Consider the following 23,797-nt stretch of genomic DNA (forward strand, 5'->3'; position numbering starts at 1 on the left):
GCATTGAAAATCACTTAAAACAACTTGGCTATGTTTTAAAACTCGATACATGGGTTCCTCACGAACTGAAAGAATCACAGTTAACGCAACGCATTAGCAGCTGCGATTTGCTAAAGAAACGTAATGAAAATGATCCATTTTTAAAATGACTGATAACTGGCGATGAAAAATGGGTTGTTTACAACAATATCAAGCGGAAAAGATCGTGGAGCAGGCCAGGTGAACCAACTCAAACAACATCAAAAGCTGATATTCATCAAAAGAAGGTTTTGTTATCAGTTTGGTGGGATTACAAAGGAATTTTCTACTTTGAACTCTTACCACCCAACCGAACGATCAATTCTGATGTCTACATTGAACAACTAACGAAATTAAACAATGCAGTTGAAGAAAAGCGGCCCGAATTGACAAATCGAAAAGGTGTTGTATTCCATCATGACAATGCAAGGCCACACACATCTTTGGTCACTCGGCAAAAATTAATGGAGCTTGGTTGGGATGTTTTGCCACATCCACCATATAGTCCTGACCTTGCACCATCTGATTACTTTTTGTTTCGATCTTTACAAAACTCCTTGAATGGTAAAAATTTCAATAATGATGATGATGTCAAATCGTACCTGATTCAGTTTTTTGCTAATAAAAACCAGAAGTTTTTTGAACGTGGGATTATGATGCTGCCTGAAAGATGGCAAAAGGTCATTGATCAAAATGGGCAATACATTACAGAATAAAGTTATTTAGTTCCATGAAAAAATTGTCTTTGATTTTCTTTTAAAAATCCGCAATTACTTAGTTGCCGACCCAATATCTTTCCACCCCTCTCCTTTCCTCTCTCTCTAAAAATCAATAAAAACATATATTTTTTAAAAAAACTTGTATGAACTAATTTTTGTGACCAAAAGTATAGAAATGATTTAATAAACCAGTGATGAGGTTTTTAAGTAACATAAGCTGTCGATAAATAAATGGTACCATCTGGTTGACAAGCTACACTTGCAGCCATTCTTGGCAAAGCCTGCTTGACATCAGCCAGCATTCAGGGTCACAGTGTGAACACACTAGCTGATAATGCTATTGTCATTTTACCATTATCACTGAGGCTCCCACTTGTTGGGTACACTGTGCGCCTGGCACAGTGTATTTTATATACGTCACCCCATTTACTGTTTACAGTAACCAGGAGAAGTAGATGTTATTATCTCCGTCTGAAGATGATGACGGCAACAAAAGCTACGAACGGGAATTAAACATTTCCATAGTCTACGTGGCAACTCACTCATTTAATGCTCACAGGGCTCCTATGCTATGGGTACTATGTTATCCTGACTTGGTAGGTGAGGAGACTGGGCATACAGCTATCCCAGGGTCCCTTATGTCATATGTGACAGAGTCCTGACGCTGACCCCAGGTCCTCCTAATGCCAAAGCCACATTCTTACCCACGAAACCCAAGGAGTCCGTCTCTCCAGCCCTTGGTCCCACCTGTGAGAAGAGCTATAGTAACAGACAGGAAAGGAGCCAGGTCTGGTTTGACCTGAGCTACACCCCACAATCCACAAGGCAACTCATAAATATAGGTGGGACCCTCCCCCCAACTTTCTCTGAAGAACCTCACAATACGGGAACTGATGTCCTCCCTCAGCTGGCCCAAAGGCCAGGGTCTCTAACTGACCAGAGCACAAGGCATCTCAGAAGAAAGAGCCTCAGTCTGGACAGATGCCCCATGTCCACTCAAAGGTCATCAGCTGCTTAGTTACACTGGCCCACTAAGTGCCTGACCACACTAGGCTGTCGGTTCTGAGCAGCTGAAAGTGTGAAGAAAGGAACACCTGGGTACATGGTGGGATAAGGGCTGTTGGGATCATGGCACATGGTTTTTGGATAGAGTGAGGAGTACCACTTGGGGGCAGGGGATCAATTCTGAGGGTGTGTGAAGAGGTTAACAAAGGCTATGGGAAAAGGCACCATGGCAAGAAGCTGTCCCATTAGGAGGAAGACAACTGAGCAAGCTGTCCACCGACTCACAGTTGTCAACTTAAGGAGAGACAGAGACACTACAAAACCAGGAAACTGGTCTCTCAAGAGCCATCTGGAGCGGATGCACTACACCAATGGTTCCCCTAAGGGAGACATTCCCCACTCCCACAAAGCACCAGGATAACGGTGCTGGCAGACTGGGCAACACCAGAGTCCAGCTCTCCATGGAATACTGGGAAAACAAATGCACTGGTCATGCCACAGCAGGGAAGCAGCAGCTCAGCTACAAAGTGACTACAAACACCAGCAACACGAACCCGGCACACGAGAACGCCAGTGGTCCCCGACTCACAGAAACGGCCATTTCAGTTAGCAATGGCCAAGAAGAACAAGAAAGAAAATACGGTGCAAGAGTTAGCAGGAATTACAAAACCACCTTTACCGCAGATATTTTTGCCCACTGAGTTGAGGCACTTATTACAGACAGAGCGCCTTTATTGACAACATTAGCATATGCATAGAGAGGAAAATAATTAACATGTGTAGTCCAATTTAATCAATTTTACCTCAGGGGAGTGGCTTTAATGTCCATAGTCACATGCAATGGTACAGATAGGTACCATTTCATCCTTTTGAAACATGTATTATGTCAGTGATTGGGAAAAGAAATATACCAGGTCTCACACCACATGAGAATACTGACAATTTCACAGGCCAGCAGACAGTAGACTGCTCCTGCTTTACTCATCCCCATGAGTGATCCCGATTCTAACGGTCCAAAGTGGAGAGGTCAAATATCCACAGAATTCGAAGGAAAAGCCACTGCCAGCAAACACCCAGGCAACCTCAGAGAAGGTCAGGAGAAGTGCAGGGGTCTCAGGGCCAAGAGGACAGTGGAACAGTGACCAGCTCAGGACAGACTCCACAAATGGCTGAGAATGAATACATGGGAGGAAGGAGGAGAAGGGAGGGAGCGGGGAGGAGAGAAGAGTAAGGCTGACAGAGAGGAGGCAGGAGAATGGAGACAGGAGAAGGGGCAGGAGGGAGGAAAGGGAAGGGAAATAAGAAATGGTGGGGCAATGGGAGAAGAAATACCTAAATCCTGTCAACAAATAGAAGGTTGTGTCTATGATTATCAGAGTTATACATGAATTTAACAATATATTTTGAACACGTAATTACCATTTATTTTCCTCTCGGGCCTCAGAGAAATGAACAGGATAGGTGTCCAATTGGGGATTTCTAGAAGAAAAGGATATGGAACACAAGTTACCCTGGAGAATAAAAGTGATTAGTGTTTAACAAAAAGATAGAGTGACAGTAAAGCAATAAACAGACTGTCAAATTACAGAGGGAAGGGGAGGGAGATATGGGGGAGATAAGAGATCAACCCAAGGACTTGTATGCATGCATATAAGCATAACCAGTGGAAGCAACACTCTGGGGAGTGAGGGCATGTATGGAGGGTTGGGGGGGGGGGAGGGGTAATGGTAAGATATGTACACATATAATACCTTAATAAAAAATGAAAAAAAATAAATAAAAATAAAGTATCATTAAAAAGAAACTGATCTGTCCCAGCCAGGTGGCTCAGCAGGTTGGAGCGTTGTCCCAGTGCCCCTAAAGGTTGCAGTTCAACTCCCAGTCAGGGCAAATACCTAGATTGTGGGTTTGACTCTCGGTCAGGATACACACCAGAGGGAACTGATTAATGTTTCTCTCTCTCTCCCTTCCTTTCTCCCTAAAAAAATCAATAAGAACATATCCTTTGGTGAGGATTCAAAAGGAAAATAAAGAAACATTTTCATTGAATAACAAAGAGTACATTTCCTCATCTACCTGAGAAAAGATTGGGTTCAAATCTTCTTTCTAACACACAGCTGCTCTTACAAACTCTAAATTGATTCTAGAAGGAAAAAGAAAAAAATCAACTACAGGATAGGCTGTGCCTTTAATGGAAAACAACCCAAAGGAGGCTGTGCAGTGCCATTAGCCTGAGCCCCCCACGGGGCCTCCCACCAGGCCCGACACAACATCCCCAGCACAACTTGTCACAAATCCCGCAGGAAAGGATCTAGCCTTCTCACAAACAACCACAAACTGGGGAGGAAAACAGATACCTTACATTTCAGAAACTTTGTTCATGCTTGCAAGGGAGTAAAATATTACAAAGCAGCATTTTATCTTGTCCTCCAAATGCAGTCTAGTCCCCAGGTGAGCTCACAGACACGCGCTTCCTTCTCCTGGAGCGGGGACAGCCCTTGGAGGCAGCGCTGCACCCACTTTTGAGCAGAGGGTATTCCATTGCTAAGAAAGGAACAGGTAACATGGACCGGGCGCGTACTCAGACCCAGAAATAACATGACTCCCTTTTACAAAGGGGGAAAGACATGTCCCTAAGGTCTTCTGACGCCTATTCTTTGCGTCTTTTTTCCTTTCATTTTCATCTGTATTGGGATATGCTTCAATAAATCATGAAAGCGATTGTTATCGGTACATCTGGCCACTCCAATGAAAATAGCATCAGCCTGCGGACTGAAGGGTCCCAGGTTCGATTCCGGTCAGGGGAATGTACCTTGGTTGTGGGCACAACCCCGGTCGGGGGTGTGCAGGAGGCAGCTGGTTGATGTTTCTCTCTCACTGATGTTTCTGGCTCTCTATCTCTCTTCCTTCCTCTGTATAAAAAATCAATAAAATATATATATTTTAAAAAAACTTAAAAAAAAAAAAAGAAAAGAAAAAATAGCATGGTGGAAAATGGAGCCGATTTCTCCACTAGCATCTGCTTTCGGCATGCCATCATGCCAACATCTACATCTTTGTCTACAGAAAAGTGGGGGCTCACAGACAGGGATCAAAAATGCTCTGAGTATAATAAGTACACTTTTTAATGAGATTTACTCTATTTTGTATGATTATAGAAGAAACCCATATTTTCAAATATTTTAAGGAGGCGCTTGGGACTTCAACAGATGATGGCGAAGAACCCTTCATCAAGATGGTCGCCACCATTCCATCCTCCTCTTACTTTTGGAGCGATGTGTAAGGAACGATTTGCCAGATGTTTACTAGTAAGCCTGCAAATCTTGACCCAGATTTCGTTTGGCTTCATAAACAAGCAAATAAATAAATAAATACATGGCTGGCAATGTCTATTGAAATATGATAACAACTCAGATGGATACTTCCCCCTCTCACATTTAAAACTTTCAAAATGATCTATTTTTATCTGTCCCATTACCTAGCAATGTTCAACAAGAACAAAAAGTAAAAAATGAATACTGGATTAAAAAAGGATATAGACTCCCAGTTTATGGCTCTTTTTGATTGCTTACTGCCTACAATTTAAGATTTTATTTTCTTTGTCTGCTAAAATGCATGGGATCCCAGGAATTAAAAAGAATAAAGTTGTATACGTTTAATATAATGTTAGAGAAATTTTAACCGAAAATATCTTTGGACCCAATTAAATTGATTGTGACACATAATAACAAAGTAAAAACATTTTATATTTTACTACTTTGCAACCAATATTGTTTTTTTTGTCCTAAATATCGTATCAAAAATTCCTTTTCAAATTTATCATTATTTTTGCCTTTCCTTCTCACATTTTTTGAAGAGAGAAAATACCAGCTGAACTCCTACTCTAATGATTCAGAGAGAGAAGGCTCACACAAGTATGACTGGGATGGGGGAAAATACCACCTGTGAAGAACATCAAAGTGGCCATATGACATCACAACCATCCTAATAAAGACAACTGTGAAGCTAAGGGATTGTACAGTCATCTGCTCCTGTCCACTCATTTCACAGCAGAGGAAATGAAAGATCAGAGTGGTCAAGTGACCTCTCCAAAGTCACACAGCAAAAGTGGTCCTAGAACTCAGATTTCCTAGGTGGCAATCCAGTGCTCCATTAGATCATAACACATTATTTATTCCCATAAATAAGTTAAGAGTTTATCATTTAATCTCTTTGTCTATACATCTATTATTCTACACAGCATGAACACAAGTCAATTTAACTTTATGTTAATCAAAACACGAATAATGTCCAAGAACATACTCTGCCTTTCATTCCACTGATAAAGCCAGATTAAACAATGAGTGAAAAATCTGAAATGAAATTTGAAACACTCTTAAGGTTGTTTAACCTAGACACATCTGTTCTCAAAATAGAATTTCCCTTTCTTATTCATAGTCAAATCATAATCATAGCTTTGTTACAATACAGTTTCAAGTAGATTTCATAGATAGCTATCAGGTAAAATGTAGATGTTTTACAGTCAAAGCTTAGATAAGCAGATTTTAGTAAGAATTTCAAGATAATATACTATTAGATCCATCAGTTCAGACAGAATTCTTAACCTCTACAACTCTGGAATCATCCAAGAGCACTTAAGTTGCATAGGTTAGCAGCTTATTATCAATAGTCATTTCTTTATTCCCCAGTTATTTGCTTTACAGTGCTAGTTGCAAGGGAACCAATAAATGTGTGATCACTTGCCTGCCTACTTTAGATTGATGATGTAAGATAATTAAGGAGGCTTTCATGAGTCAAGGTTTGCAAGCCATCAATGTACATGTTCAAATATGTGTTAGAAGGGTAGTGAGTGAATTCCCATGTGCTTTTCCCAGAGAATAAGAGTTGACAGACTTAGTAAAGAGTGTATGTTGGGAAGCAGGGTAAAGTAAATTAAAATAGGCCAACAGATAACAAAAGAACCCTTCTATGCCTGCCCCAAAGAACAAAAATATCCATCAAAAGGAATTCTTTTCTTGAAAATATGTCAGCCACAAAATACCTTCTTTATATTTCTTCATATAAACGAAGTAATTATATTAAAATTCAGTGCCAAACAACTCCACTGGGGAGGGAAAAAAAGACAAGCTTTAAACACACTTTCAACAAAGAAAATGAACAAATGTCAAGTAAGCACAAGAAGAGATCTTCAACGTAATTAGTTAATAGGGAAATGCAAAATAATACCTTGATGAGACATCATGATACACTCGCTAGAATGGCTACATCTAAAAGGCAAATGTACCAAGCATTTACAAGAATGTGGAGCAACTGAGATTCTTATGCAACGCTGGTGAAAAATTCAGCATGTTACAGGCACTAAGACAAATAATTTGGCAGTTCCTTATCAGATTAAACACCTACCATGTGACCAGCAATTCCACTCCTAGGTATTTACCCTCCATGATACAGTGGGACTACAGGACTCTTACTCTCACTTCAGCTGTTTGAAGATACACAGGGTCTTTATGCTCACCAAGCACATGGAACACAACACTGTGTTTTGGTTTTCAAGAGATGAATCTGTTTAGCAATGCTGAGGTCTGGGGTTGCCCTGCAAGGGGAGAAGTATAATTGGAGTTCCCTTCAAGGGCTTTCCTGAGCAGGTGGCAATGATTTCAGGCCAACAAATCTCTACTTCATCGTTCTCTTTAAAAAGCTATTCAACTCATTAATAAGCCAGGGTACCAACATCAACCCTGATATTTTCTGCTATCCTACAAAACCTAAGCATAGAGTTAATAAAATGTAATACAATCTACTGGGCACTTTAAAAAAAAACAACAACAACAACAGGTAAACATAGGCTTTATGAAGACATCATGTTATTGCATTTTTTATTGTGGTAAAATACATATAGCATAAAATTGACCATTTTAGCCATTTTTCTAAGTGCACAGTTCGGTGGCATTAAGCACTTTCACACTGTTGTCCAACTACCATCACCAGACACATCCAGAACTCTTTTCACCTTGCAAAACTGAAATTCTGGACCCATAAACACACCTCCTTATTCCCTTCTCCCTTCAGCCCCTAGCAACCAGCATTCTACGTTCTGTCTCTGTGAGTTTGACTACGTTAAGTGCATCCTTTGAAGGGGATTATACAGTATTTGTCCTTCTGTGACTGGCTCATTTCACCCAGCATTATGTCCTCAGGGTTCACCCATGTGTAGCATATGTCTTCTTACTTCTCATGTCACAGGAGAATGACATGTAGAGCCAGGGGCATCTCCCCAGTGAGGCCTGCTGAACAGACAGGCAGAATGTAAATCACTGTGTTCACGAAAGCAGGATCCAGAGGGACCAGCATCAACAGCACCACAGAGTGCTGCTCAGGGCTCCCTCCTTTCTGAGCAGCACCCCTGAAACCTTCAATGCTGGTCCCCAGCAAGTAAGCAAGTTGAGTCTGTGCGCCAGGCCTCCCCACCCCCATGTCTGCAGGATAAGATAGGATAAGGTTTCACTGAGAACTGAACTTTTCAGAGTTAATGTTTGCTGTATGCTATCTTTAGGGCTTCGGGGAAATTAATGTCAATATAAATGACTGGCCAGGAATGATTTACACTACCAGTAAGCACCAAATTAATGGTTCCATTACATGGAAGGCTATTTTGCTATCTTAATGGTGATACTAACTTGCACGATTAAAATAACACAACTTACTCCATAAAATATAATATTTGTTATTTAATCTTTTACACCAATTTTTGGCTGTTTGCCTGTTTTATGTAACCCTTACTTCCCCAACTGTTGTTTCACAAATACAGTCTTTGAATTATTTTATGTCCAACCCCAAAGTGATGTCCATGAAAAAGCAGGTATTGGATAGAATACTGCTAGTTGATCTAACACATAAAAAATAAATTGATTAATCTTTTTAAAAATTTGGTGAAGCAAGGTATTTATTTATAGCTTAGTGGTTATAGGGGTATGCTTTGCAGTTAAATATGCAATCCCAAATTTAATCTCAGTTCTACTCAGGGTTGATCTGTAATAAATGACAATATACTTAATACCACTAGCTTAGAACTATCATAAAAGAGAGTAAATAATCAATTTCATTTCAACCATTAGTAATAGTGATGTTACTGCAAAGGACTGAATGCTTGTGTTCCTTCCAAATTAATATGTGGAAATCCTAAACCCCAATGAGATAGTATTAGAAGATGTGGAGTTGGGTAACAAGGCAGTCTGCAACATTATTAAAGATCATCCTTCAGGAAGCTTCCCTGGGCAAGAATCTGACCTATAACCAAACAGTTCAAAGAGCACCAGGAAAGGGCCTGGTTGGATTAAATGAGTTCCTCCCACTCACCCTCAGCCAGCACCAGCTCACCAGCCACCTGGCTGAGCCACCTTAGATGAAGCTCTCCCAAGCCCCAACAGCCTCCAGGAACTGCAGTCCATCGGACACCTTGACTGTGGCCTCCTGAGACACCAGGAATTCCCACAGAAATGCCAAGATGGGAAGGCTTTATCATTCTGATCTCCTCCCAGTGATTTGGTTTATGTTCCCTCCTGACACTGAGGGAACAAGCGCTATGGGAAGCCAAGAGAATTCCCCCCAACCTGTTCTGGACACAGCAATCAATACAACATTATCCTGAGAACTGGGTCCAACCAGTTGCAGACATAGCCATGCTGTCCACCATATCTCTGTGTTCTTGAATTGTCCGGGAGCTTATCAGAGGAGACGTTTCAAATATATTACAGAAATCCAAATAGAAGTCTGTAGAACTGTTCTCATCTTCTCGCCCAGTAACTTTATAAAGAAAGAGGTGTCATCTGTTCCTAGCGAAACTATTCTTGCTTCTAGTTACTACTCCTTCCTTCACTACAAGTACACAGCCATCTGCTTACCACTATGGCTTAGTATGCTGCCAAGGATAGGGAGTAACACCCGGGAATTGTCACTGGAACAGCTTCCCATGGAAATATAATGCAAGTCAAAGTGTGGACCAAGTGCGTTATTTCAAATTTTCTTGGAACTGTATTAAAAATTAAGAAGAGTTTGGTGAAATGAATGGTTATAATACCTATACTTTAGCCCAAAATATTATTTCCACGTGTAACATGAAAATATTAGTGAGCTGTTTTATGTCCTGTTTTCAAACTAAGTCATCAAAATCTGGTGCATATTTCACACTCGCAGGACATCTCAGTTCAGGTCTGCTACCTACACTTAGCTCCGTAACCACAATGGCCAGGGCCACCACACTGAACAGCAGAGGCCTGAGATTTCTTGGTGCTTTCTGAAAATAAGCTTCTTTATCTTGATTCTGGCACCTCTTGTCTACGACACAATCTTTCAGGATATAATCATTCGGGATACCTTGATCCTATCTGTTCAATCTGGAGCTGCAAACGACTCTCTGAGTAGTGGAGTGGTTTCAGACTGATGCAGATTTCATTAGCTGCTGTCTGAAATATGATTTATGCCCCTCTATCAAGTCTTTCCAAAATGATAAGGCAGGGACAGACTTCTACGCCTTTGCATTCAAGTTACTTGAATATCATAGAAGATGTAATTGTTTCTTCTGTTCTTTTTATTCGGACCATAGAAGGTCAAGGGAAATTTGAGAGGAGACAAGACAGAAGCCTCTTAGGATAATCAAGATGGCATGAAGCAGAGAGGAGGAAAATAGCAGGTGCAAGGGCAGGACTATGCCCAGGAAAGGGACTGGAAGCTCATGGAGGCCAAGTCTGGGAGGACCTGGACCAGTGTGGACTCTGTTCTGCACACACAGTCAGGGCTTGGAGCAGCTGAACTTGACCAACTGAAATCAGCTGATTCTGGAGGCAGCACAGCAGACAGGAAAGGGAAGAGGTTGAGGCAGAGAGATCAGATAGGAAGGAAAAGATGACAAAATCCTGAACTCAGCTGGAAGGTGCACCAGGAGAAGGGCCAGGCAGGAGACACATTTCAGGGTCAGAGAGAGGGGAAGGCCCAGGATGTGGTGATTTCAAAAGAAATTAGGGTCCTAATTTCAGTATCCTGGTGATAGGAACTGCTAAGCATCCACTGGCAGGAGCGCTAGAGAATATGGGCCTGTCTTCTGCATTCCTGGTGTAAGTCTCAGCTCCAATGCGGGGGAAAGAATTCAGCCCTTTCCAAATGCAAGCTGCTCATGATTCCTGCACTGTTACTTCATAAGACCACAAGCATTAACTAATCTATTGAAAATCTATGAGCACACACTAAACTTGTTACTATGTTTGCTATGTTAGGTTTGAGGGATTTACCTTTTTTTTTTTTTTTTTTTTTTTTTTTGGTAGAAGTAAGTCTCTTATAGTTTTGTTACTTTACATGTCAAAAATGCAAGAAAAATGCCTTCTGATATAATAATCCCTTTGTATTAATTTTTGTTCAAAGGAGAGGTAGAGGGACCCAAAAGCGACAGAGAAAAAAAAAAATGACAAAGCCTTGCTTTTACCCTATAATAAAAAGATGAATCTTTGCTCCATTGACACTGCACCCACCCCCCTCCCCAGTCAAGTAGGCAACAGGCACGCACATGACCCCATTCACAAGGCGCTCTGACAATTCCAATAAGGCCAACAGCACACTTGAGAGGATGGATGGGGTCAGAGGTGCCCCCGAGGGCAGTAACTTGGGGTTAGCACTAGAGAAGTGAAGTTCTAACTAAGAGAGGGCTGAAGATACAGATGAAGTCCTAAGGGAGGGGTCCCGAAGGTCTCAGAGACCCAGGGTTTCCGCATGAATGAAGAATCGGCTTCCACCCAACCAGGCAGCAGCATGGTCCCTGGCACTCAGCCCGCGCTAGAGTATTCACTGACCAGGAAATGGAAATGTTGCCAGTGACTAGGGAAAACACCATTCACTGTATCATCTGACCAAAATCTGGTTTTGGAAAACAGTTCAATTAGGCATAGCATCCACGTCCTAATGGTGCACCATGTTTCAGCTCACCATTCCCTTGGCACTAACCAGCGTCATCTTGTCAGGTTTTTGGATAAAACTCTCCCCTGAGGTTTAACAAAGACCCACAGTCAGCTTATTGGGATCTGCGAAGGCCACATTATCTGGTCAGAAGGCCATCCACCACGGTCACGGTCATCTGCGGCTTGTACCAAACTACTGCCTGTGGTTGATTCTAGTCTGACACCAACCAGCTCTTGACCCAAACAGAAGCAAAGAGGAGACTTAGGAATGACCTGAGCATTCTAAACAAGTAAGTATAAAACGAACTCTCGGAGACATTAATCATTTTAATTACATGTACTAACTCGTTCTTTCTATCTTGAAGCCAAATGTCTCATAAAACAAAGATAAAATTGGGTATAAACAAAAGTACATCTATTTCAGCTAGAAGATGAGGGCACCATCACACAAACACAAAGAATACCAGTAATGTGCTGAGCGCAGTGCCAGGAGCATAGTATTATTGCTAGTATTACGATTGATGGAATGTGCTAATGGAGGAAAAATCAGACGTGTGAGTAATCCAAGTGTTCTTCAAATATAATATAGCACTCAATTTCTTTCTATACTCACTACGATGGACAATAAGTGGTATATACGATCAAAATGTATGATTTTAAGACGCAAAACATTCCCTTACCTGGTTGAAACCTGAAGACCAAACGCATGAGTCCAGTCTGTAAATCAGACATAATTATACAACCTAACTACTATCACTTTAAACTTGAAGGTAAACTGTGCTGGAGAGACACCATGAAGTGGAGACTTAGCCCATCATGGTCACGGCCAAGAACACTGCCTGCCTCCATGTGCCCTTCGCAAAGACCACAGGGTAGGGAGGAGACAACACTGTTTTCCTTGCACAGGGAGTTCTTCTGTGGAGGATCACCGACACTGTCAGCACCTCTGATGAGCACATAGCTCACTAAAGAGACAGTCACAAAACCAAGCACAGGTCCTAAAACGCAGCAGTCAGCGGACTCAATGAAGGGAGTGTTGGTCAGGAAGGTAAAGGTGTAACATTGTTAGCACTTCTGAGGAAAGCCTTGGGGAATAAGAGCAGGACTTAGAGATGGGTACCTGGTCCACTTTTCTAGGAGTCAGATCATTTCAACCGGCTTGGGAAAGAGTACGTACTCTTAAAGAATACTCTTTATTATTCTTTAGTCCCTGAAACGCTTTGATTATCCTACAAGTGTGTGGTGGTTAATGTTATGCATACACTTGACTGGGCCACAGGGGTAGTCGGATATTTAGTTAAACATTATTCTGGGTGTGAGGATGTTTCTGGATGAGAACATTGAATTGGGAAGACTAAGTAAAGCAGGTGGCGCTACCTAATGTGCATGGGCCTCTGTTGAGGGCCTGTACATACAAAAAACAGTGAGAGAAGGGAGAATTCAATCTCTGCCTGATGGGTTTTCTCCTGCCCTCAGACTGACACTTACACCATCCCTCTCTAGAGTCCCCAGTTTGCAGATAACAGATTGTGGGACTTCTCAGCCTTCTTAATTGCATTAGTCATTACTTATAATATAGAGATAGAGATAGAGATATACAGATAAGATACAGATACAGTTAGAGATACACACAGAGATAGAGAGGTAAAAGAAAGAGAGAGAGAGTAAAAGAGAGGTTAAGATTGAGATCCTATTCATTCTGTTTCTCTCTCTATATGAATAATAAATACAATCTTGTAAAATGAAAAATCCAAACTAAAGTGAAGATATTTAAGTATTTTAGACACAAAGTGTATAAAGGTATTTGATAATGCCTTGTGCTGAATTAAGGCCTCAGTCTCTTTATCAGTAACTCACAGTGCCTAAACACCTTTTGGGAAAGGTCCAAAGACGGGACAGAGCTTTTCAACAGCTGAATGGTTCGCTCTGAAATTACTCTGAAAGTGGCATGTGCAAATTGCAATGGAGAATTAACAACCAAAGCAGTTTAGTCCTGTGCTAGTGAATTTTCAAAGGGAAAATAACTGTAGGGGAAACCAAGTGAATCAGGCCACAGGAGCTGGAACTGGCTGCCTGGTGTGAGGGCAGAGCCACTTCTGACTTGGGAACATGGCCCCTATGAAGTTCATACTCAACATTGAACCTTACCCCACATACACACTCTCACACACACTTACACACATACTCATACACACCACACTCACACACAAACTCATTCACACACAACACACACACTCATGCACACAAACTCACACACATACTCATATACATCACACTTACATAAACTCATACATACACACACATGTGTAGCCTAGACACATACACTTACACACTCACTCACTCATACACTCACTCACACACACACACACACAAATACATGATATGTGTGGGACTCCCATGACTTCTAAGGAATAAACACTTAAAACCAATTTCCAAACAATATAGGCAGACCACAAATCTCCTCTGGCACTATCTAAAATATGGCTTCAACTTCCCTCAAAATATACATTTCTATGATCATAATACTCTCCCTCTATAAGAACTGTAAGTATAAATCCACTAACAAGAATTAGAAAAAAATATATAATCTTCATTAAATTAAAGAACTAAGTTACTGGACAGCTAGTCTCTACCTTCAAAGATGATGAGCACTCTGGCCAAAACATTACAAAAAGCATCACAGCCACATACCTGGTTCATGTTGCAGATTAGAACAAAGCCTACAGAAGCTATGAAGAGCACCTGTGACTAATAGTATTTAAAACCAACACAATGACTTTTCTTCTTTTTTCCTGGTCAGTAAACAAGAACAAAATATCTTGTAAAGAAAAACATCTTATTCTTAAAAATTGTAACATTCCAACGAATGGTCATTCACATGAACACGGGCCAAGGATGGAGGAAAAGGATTTTTAAAATCCCCAAACCCCAGCCCAGTGTACAAGGAGCCTCCCAGTCCACCTTGTTGGAACCCTGTAGTCAGAACACTGATGTGCTGTCAGGATTCACTGGTATTTCCCAACACTGCTGAGTTCCTGGTTTCAAAGTGCCTCCTTTTGACAACAGGTGAAAATGGTAGCCGGGGGAAGGAAGATGACCAGTAGATTACGTGTGTGTGTGTGTGTGTGTGTGTGTGTGAGTTTAAATAAATATGTATACACTTATGATTGTGGAGTATCTGCACAAGGATTTGAAAATAAGTCTTCACATTTTATCCACTAACCTGCACCTAAAGACTGCAGTCAACAGGCAAGAAATGTTAAAGATTAAAAAGCTGGAGAAGGATCTATAAGTATTCTTTTTTTCTAAAATGGGTATGATTTCCTTTGGAAAAATACCAATAGCATCAAAATCAAGGCATCAACAAAAGTCCTTTAATTAACCTAATGCAACTCAGAAACCAGACGGTTAACCCGCAGTGCAGAGTGCTGAGTGAGCAGATCTATTAGGCTTCCAGCTACACGCCCCCGTTTCAGTGCTGGCCTCTGCAGTGCCAGGCAGTCTGGTAAGCACTGGTTACTTTTGGTTACTTTTGCCCCACCAGGTTTACTCTTGTGGCTTTTAGAGAAGGAGGTAAGTGGCTGTGAGCCGGCATCTCAGGCACTGGGTAGGCCTCAGGTAACCATTAGCTTGAAGATAAAGCAAGTGACCCCTCTGAAATGCCAGGGCAAAACATAAGCATGTCCAACCACCCCGAGAAACCCATGTTTTCAAACATAAACTCCCTCCTCCTCCGTTCCCCTTCCCTACCACCAAAATTGCTCAGAACCTGCCCACTGAACCTCAGGTACACACACACACACACACACACACACACACACACACACACACAGTCCGGAGAAGCTCCCTGTTTGCTTTTGCTGTGCCTCCAAGGTCCTCCTAATCAGCAAGGTCACCCCTGCATTCCACTGAGTAAATACGCAGTAAGCCCCAGGATGAGGCCTGACACTGTTCTGACATTGTAGCCACAGCAGTTTACCTCATAGGGTAAGGCGACCAGATGTCCTGCTTTTGGCAGGACAGTCCCGATTTTTAACAATTTTTCCAAAAATCGGTACTTTTTTAAAACACCGTGGGACACGGGACAAATTGTTAAAAATCGGGACTGTCCCGCCAAAAGCGGGACATCTGGTCACTTTATCATAGAGTCCCTTTCAACTTGGAGAAATGTACTTCCAACATGGAGACAGATGACACAATCTCAGTTAGGAAGGAGGGCTTTGGACAAAATTAAAGAGGATCATGGGAAAAAAGAGTGGCTGGGGAAGGAGCTACATTAAGCTTCTAAAAAAGGGACTTTCACCCTGCGACCAGTACGATGAGAAGAGACAAGCCAGGTGGAGCCACGAAGGGAATCCATGAGATACAATTGCAAGCATCATCTTACGTATCTCTTAAAACAACCCCATAGAGAGGCGCTGCAGTCCCCATTTCACAGATCAGGAAACGGAGGTTCTATAGCCTCCGTAACTAAACTTCACCCAGATGCAGCCAGAAAACTCTCTCAGACTCTCAGTAACCAGCGTACCTATTTGCTGGCCTATGAGTAAGTGTTTGGCCTGGCATCCCTGGGGCCGGGACCAAGCCCTCACCCTGCTCCAGGATCACAGAGGGAAACAAAGCTTGTAACCCCCAACAATCCACCACCCATTCTGAGTGCGCGCGCGTTGTCTCTGACTTCCCTTGAACCTGACCAATCTGGGCTGTCCCAATTTTTCTGATCTCTGAGACCAGTCGTCTGTAGGGCACTTGTGAGCAAATAATCTGTAAATGCCTCCTCCTCTCCGTTTTTTCTAAAGTATCAGAAAGACGGCTAACATCGGAGTGATCCAGAGGCAGGTGATTCCACTGCACATGATCGCCAGGTCCTCCTAAACACAGCAGTTCCCCCGTGTCTGCTTCATTTTCTGCAGTTTCCAGTTACCTGCAGTCAAACATGGACTGAAAATGTGGCACGGAAAATTCTAGAAATAAGCAATCCCTAAGTGTTAAACTGGACGTCTCTCTGAATAACATGGTTTAAAGTCTCGTGGTATCCCACTTTATCTGGCTCAGGATGTGAATCACCTCTTTGTGCAGTGTCTCCCCAGTAAGAATGAATCCTCTATCTGTGAAATTACCTAATTTGTGAATTAACGTTCATCCTAGGTATGTCTGCATAAGGAAAAAAGTATATACAGAGCACAGAACTTCCCGCAATTTCAGGCATCCACCGAGGGTCTTGGAACGTATGCCCTGGGATAAGGAGAGACTGCGGTGACAGGATTCAACTTGTATCCTTCAGCTACAAACAGAAATGCAATACAAGCCGGCAAGCCCTCTCAGCTATACCTCCAGAATATACCATAGTTCACGGGTTCTAAGACACATCTATTTGCCTGTTTTAATACCTGAAATCTGAACCCGCATCACAACGGGTGGGGTGTCAGAGCTTACCTGGCAGTGTGCTTTCTGTGGGCTCCAGAAAAAAAGACTCCTACCAAGAAGGGCTCCTGGAGACTAACAGGGCTCAAATTTAAAACCAGAGTCCAGTGCCCATTTCTAAACGGGGGATTCTCATGCAAGCCATGCCTTAGGCAGAAGCCTGTGCTAAACTGCTGCCACCTGCACTGACCCGCCTGCCCCCATCCCTGCATGGACCTGCCTGCCTGCACTGAGTTCCTCCAGGCTGGGGCAATCCTTATAAAGGAGTTCCTGGAATATTTCAGCCAATAGGACTGAGACTTTACTGTGCGTTATGAGCTGTGCCACTCGCTATATCTCTAATCAGCATCTTCCTCACACAATCGGAGATGTTCCATTCCAACCAATCGGGACAGTATTTTGTAGACCAAACTGTGAGGATTTTAAATCCCCATTTGCATGAGGATGTACCAGGCAGGGACCAGAAGCAGGGACTTCTCTCTCTGTGAGCCAGATACCCCCTGGCTGGGAGAGCGCGCTTTTAATGTGATCTTAAGCCTTTCCACCAAAGGCTTAAGATCATATTTCCCTAACTGGAGCTGAAACACCAAAGATGTCCTGCCAAGCTGGAGAGGGGCCTCACCTAAGAGCCGAGACACCTGAGGGCCGACTCACAGGTGTGCCGCATCCTAATTGAGCTGTAGCACCGCGGAGCGGCCCACTGCCATGCTGTTCGGCAGCTGTTCTGTATCACAACTGAGCTATTTGCACCGAATAAAGTGACCTTCTCCACCGCACTCCAAATTGCAGACTCCTGTTGAATTGGCACCCATGACCGTCAGTTGACACTTCTTTCTTAGCGGTGTATGTAATAATGATGCAGCGTCATATCAATGTTGTGAGAGGTCAGGAGAAATCCAGAATCCTGCAGACACTGGATTCCCTCCATCTCCTCTTTGCTGCCCTTCCAGCCCACGTGGCACCGGTCACCACACCGGGCTCCTCACCAGCTCCGTGCTTCCACTCTTCCCAGGAATCCATTCTCTACAAAGCAGAGAGGGTGAGCTGCCAGTTCTGAAGACTAGAGCCTTGCCCTCCTTATACCAGAGCCCCCAGCAGCTCCCACTACATTTAGAATAAAGAGACACTCTTCCCATGGCCGACGAGGCCCTTCTGGCCTGGCTGACTGTTGTGCATCAGGGAAGGTTCCACCCACCTTGGGGCCTCTACACAAGCCGTCCTCTCTGCCCGGAGAACTTCCAGTGCTCGCCTCCTTTTTCACTTGAATCTTATCTTACTTATTCTTTGTAAGGCCCTCCCAAACCACCTAGCCAGTTCCCGAATGCCACCCTCATCCTTACTACACTTATGGCTGCTTTAAATGAGCTTATAATGCCCTAGCCCAGTGGTTGGCAAACTCATTAGTCAACAGAGCCAAATATCAACAGTACGACGATCGAAATTTCTTTTGAGAGCCACATTTTTAAAACTTAAACTTCTTCTAACGCCGCTTCTTCAAAATAGACTTGCCCAGGCCGTGGTATTTTGTGAAAGAGCCACGCTCAAGGGGCCAAAGAGCCGCATGTGGCTGGAGAGCTGCAGTTTGCCGACCACTGCCCTAGACGGTTTGGCTCAGTGGATAGAGCATAGGCCTGTGGATTGAAGGGTCCCAGGTTCAATTCCCATCAAGGGCACATGCCCAGGTTATGGCTCGATCCCCAGTATGGGTGTGGAGGAGGCAGCCAATTAATGATTCTCATCATTGATGCTTCTATCTCTCCCTCTCCCTTTCTCTCTGAAATCAATAAAAAATATATTTTTAAAAAATTAGCTTGTAATTTATTTATTTGTTTTATTATCACACCCCTACTTTACATAGCAAATAAATCCTCAAGGAGGCAAGGAGCTTGTGTTTCCTGGCTGCTGTGTACCCTCACCTGGCACACAATGAATCCTCTATAAATATCTGTTTAATATAATCATAATAAAAGAAGTTACGCCGAAACCGGTTTGGCTCAAGCCGAAACTGGTTTGGTTCAATGGATAGAGCGTTGGCTTGGGGACTTAAGGACCCGGGTTCGATTCTGGTCAAGGGCATGTACCTTGGTTGCGGGCATATCCCCAGTAGGGGGTGTGCAAGAGGCAGCTGATGGATGATTCTCTCTCATTGATGTTTCTAACTCTCTATCTCTCTCCCTTCCTCTCTGTACAAAATCAATAAAATATATTAAAAAAAAAAAGAAGAAGAAGAAGAAGAAGTTACTAAACAACAGTCTTACACATAATTTCTTTTGTTTCATTAAGTTCCAGTCAGTGGGATAAAAAAAAAAAAAATTGTTGGCAAGAATGATCATTCCAAAATTTAGCTGATTCCTCCTACAAAAGACAAAGAGTTAAAGCAAACGTCTAATGGGACTCCGAGGGGGAAAAGTACTTTGCATTACAACATAACCACTCAAAAATTTCCCATATGCTTCCGAATTACATTTTTAAAAGCTCTATCTGGAACTGGACAATCTCAAAACCCATTGATCTCACTCTGACAAACAAAACACACCACAGAATTCTTATAATTCTTCTAGAAACTTGTCTGCCAAATGACATATTGCTTCCTTTTGCTTAGGATTCGCTTTTGAACGTCTCTCTAAATTTTTACAGTCTTAAAGTCCCAGCTTTAACAGCAGTTTAAAACTGTTGAATCATCCACATGTTCACTATTTTTATCACCAAACATGCTGAAAGGAAAAAAGTAATTTGCTGTATCTACTCAAGTTCCCTGAAAACAAAACAAAACAAAAACCAAGGCTCATGTCTGAATGCTGTGTTTTATGTGATCCTCTTTATAAGACTCAAATTGCACTGTTAAAAATGTAATTAAAAAAATCACACACAGTCCCTTATCACAAGGGGGAAAAAACACCTAAGGGGTCAAAATAGGAATATGCATGATTTAAGTTTTATTAATTTCGTATACCTAAAGATCATCCAAAAAAACCAGATTTAAGAAAAGATGAAAATGTATTCTGCAACAGTGTTGAACCTTCCTAATATCTTAATTATCTTTGTTAATTGTTTGGATGATGACTTCTAAGGACATTGAAAAACTAAATTTTTTAATACTACTCTCCAAAATCTTCTGTGCAAATTATCCCATAACTTCTGTCAAAATTCCGAACCACTGCTACCTTTAGCTTCTTTGATAAACATTTTGGGCATAATTTGTGTTCTCTTCTGAACAATTCTCAAATATATATATATATATATATATATATATATAATTTGTATTATATTATATATATATAATTTATATATAAATATAATTTCTATAATGTGTTTAATACCAAAAAAATCACCATAAGCAAAATAAATCAGGTTCTGGCTAAAGTATAAAATGTTTAAAAACAACAATAAATATACAGAATGGGGATTGGAGTCAATGTTTCATCAACCAACATAATCCCCTCTGATACTTCTAAGTGATCAAAATGAACAAACCCCCTCTAACCCAAGGGAAAGAAATTCATGGAGGTCCGGGAGCCATAGGCCTCTCGCCAGACTACCTGAGCTACATGGATTACGATTTCTTCACATTCTTCTTCTAAGCCATTTGTATTGGCCTTTCCATAGTTCAGAGAAGTTAAACCCGCTATCCTTCCCAACCCTCCTAAAACAAGCAATCTTTAACATGGTATTGTGAAATTTTAGGTTTCCTCTGAAAACTAAAAAAACAAAAACAAAACAAAACAAAACAAAAAAACACAAAAAAACAAACAGCTCTAGTTCTCCTGTTTGGAACTCTTCAATGGCCAAATGCTACCCAGGAATTTCACAGCTCGTCCCTGAGTTATGAAGAAGAAATCTGTTGGGATCAAACCCCCAAAGAATCCAGTGAGCCCTTCCTGAAGGCACAAACCATAGGTTATTCCTCGTGACGTGGTGGAAAGGCCTATGGCCTGCAGGGGAGCACACACGTCTGGGTTAAAATAGCTACTTATTAGCTACGTGACTCAGCCATGTCACTTCACCTCACCTGCAGAGAGGAGACCAGAGCAAGCATCCTGTGTTGGAGGAGGACAGAGAGTGCCCTGCCCACTGCCCAGGACTAGGTGGGTCCCAGCGCTGGCCCCCATGGGTATCTGATTACAATCTAGGGAACCCGCGTTCTGAGTGTATTCACTTTCTACCTTCAATGCTGTACTAAACCGAAGGAATATACTTTTCTTGGATGAATATACTTTTCTTTGTAGAGGTTCCATCTTCATCCTGAAAAATCTATCTTCTCTGCATCATACGGGGAGTCAGAAAAGGGATATAAATCAGAATGAGTGAGAATCCTCCTACAAAGTTATTTTCTTTAAATCAGTCATGATGCAGGTAGGTTTCTTATCATTTATTTCTCCTATTAGAACTATGGAGGGTGGTGGTGGAGGGGGAGTCCACATTCTTTGGGGCTCCTCTAGGCTCAGAATGGTTATTCTCACTCTATTGTGGGAAAATAAGAGTAAGGATACAGTTGACTATATAATATTTTTATAAGCAGCGTTTGTCTGAACACCTAGAATACTACCGTTTCAGAGAGGAAAATCTGGCTGAGTCTTACAAAGTAAAAAACACAAGGCACAAACTTTTAAGTTTATTCCTAAAAAGATTGTTGGATGGTATCTTTGGGTGAGGGTGTATTTTGGGAAGAGGGCAAGTGACTGGGTTGTTAAATGAATCCCTCCAGTTCTTGAGCTCACAGGAGCCATGTGCCTTCTCCAGCATTATCCACAGCACCATCTACTGCTGCACGGTGCCTACAGCAGCTTTGTGTCTGCACCACGCCTTTGCTTAACTAACTAAACTGTTTAGGGATGAAAAGGATGTCACTTCACAATAAAATGGATTGTGGGGGTGTGAGAGAGGGATTGTCTCAAAATGAAAGTACACTCCTGACAATCTATTAAAATATCTAGGCAGCAAACTCATGGCCAGTGAGTAGTTCTAATTTTTCTTACCTTGTTAGCTATCAATCCTGCTCTGAAGATTTTAAAGCATGAATAAGAATGACATGCTCTGGCTGATGCAGATGTCCTTTATTACCCGTTAGCACGGTGGGAGTTACCTGGCTGCTGGGCCAACACGGTTCTTTCAACTAAGAGCGGCAAGTATTATTCAAAACTCAGAGAACCAGAGGGTTTGGTTCCTAAGGCTAGGCTTCTCCTTAGCTAGTCAGGCTCCTAAGGAAAAGTAGGTCTCCTTATGGTGAAAAGTGTCTGCAGACTGGGTTCAGGGCTGTGTTCTGGCCCTTACCGGTCCCTAGGGAAGACTTACTAAGCCAGCTCTTACCATGCATAAGAATACACAGAACAGCTTGTCAGTCCTAAGAAAAACAATCCAACCTCGGTTCCGATCTAAAATTAAACCACAAGCTTAAAAGAGACTATGACTTAAAAGGTCCGGGATTTAAGAAATAAAATAAAATAAAATACCAAAACATCCATTTTTGCAAACAGAAAAACACACGTAGGTTGATAATAAAAATTTTAAATAAAATTAGCTGACACTTACCTAGCACTGTATTCCGGGGACTGTCCTAAGCCCTTTATAGATGATCAGGTTGACAAAGCATGGCCACTTCCCTGCTCAAACTGTGGCTTTACTGCTGTATGATCTATATAGTAATACCGTAGGTTAAATCCCATGGGGTGATCAACGGGAGGTTTCCCATCGACGAGGAATTCTGGCTTACCATTAACTCACCCTTACGTTAAATAACCATGCTTAAGATCAGGGGTTGTGGGGTCACACAGTAAGTACAAGTGAATGCAGGTATTTCCCATAGAATGACTCTAAGTATAAATATTTTCAAAGCCAAGAAGGGGAAATGAAAATGGAAGCCATACTACTTTATGTTGCAAAGGGGAAAAAAAAATGCTTATTCTACTATCAGATTCCCCTTCTCAAAAACAGAGCTGTGTGTAGTGCTCACAACGCCAGCGGTGCAATGTTGTCACAGATGTGTGCCAGATTTTGCACAGGACGGGGCTGGGGGGGGGGGGGACCCCGCGTTTGCCTTATCTCAGGCAGGAAAGAAAGCCTGCTTATTTTTGGTGGCTGCAAACCTGAGCAGCAACTTGAAAGGGTTCAAGAGCTGGGCACCAGGTGTTTTCTTTCCACTTTCCAGAATGCAGAGTAATGTAAGCAACGCGGCAAAGTTCTCTCCGCCTCCCGCTCAGGACTGAGCAGCTCCTGTTCTCATGACAATCCGCGGGCACCGGGCTGGGCGGCAGGCGGCAGGGCTTCTCCCGGCCTGTGCGCGCGCTTTGTTGCCAAGTTATGAGCTCCGCAGGGTGAAGGGGGCACGCGCTGAGCCAAGAATAATGAATTTCTATTTCAAATCCGTATGCTTTCAAAGGAAGTAGAGACAATTGACACCAAGGCTGGAGATGATTGGGAAGGGGGCAGAGGGGGACACAAACACAAACTTTCAGAGCCTCTGAATTTGCATTCTTGCAAGAACCCCCAGCCAGCGATTAGGAGGTACTGACACCCCCACCAAAGGGTTGTCGCCTGAGGTTAGAGACCTTCCCAGGAGACATGGCCCCGCAGAGATCCATCCCTCGCCGACCCCACTCCTCCTGCAGCAATCAGCGGGCGCGCTTTTGGGGAGCCCACCTCTCCGCCCCGCAAGCCCGGCCCCCCATCCCCGGCGCGGCCAGCGGGTCC

The 23,797-nt window shown here is 42.5% G+C and overlaps 1 protein-coding gene across 5 annotated transcripts in view; it reads right to left on the reverse strand.

The window, feature by feature from the left end:
* The window catches only part of FAM110B (family with sequence similarity 110 member B), a 124,408-nt gene that overhangs the window by 99,968 nt on the left and 643 nt on the right, over nt 1–23,797 (reverse strand). For 3 of the 5 annotated variants that reach the window (XM_084864311.1, XM_084864302.1, XM_084864306.1), the window contains exon 2: nt 3,162–3,221. The exons of 1 other annotated variant lie outside the window; for it this stretch is intronic. The gene's annotated coding sequence lies outside the window, so the exon portion shown is untranslated. Of the gene's footprint in view, nt 1–3,161; nt 3,222–3,818; nt 3,837–23,797 lie in introns of those variants that run through there. One more of the 5 variants, XM_084864308.1, reaches the window with a different exon arrangement.

This window comes from Pipistrellus hanaki (genome assembly GCF_964339955.1).
Source record: "Pipistrellus hanaki genome assembly, chromosome: 17".
Lineage (NCBI taxonomy): Eukaryota > Metazoa > Chordata > Mammalia > Chiroptera > Vespertilionidae > Pipistrellus > Pipistrellus hanaki.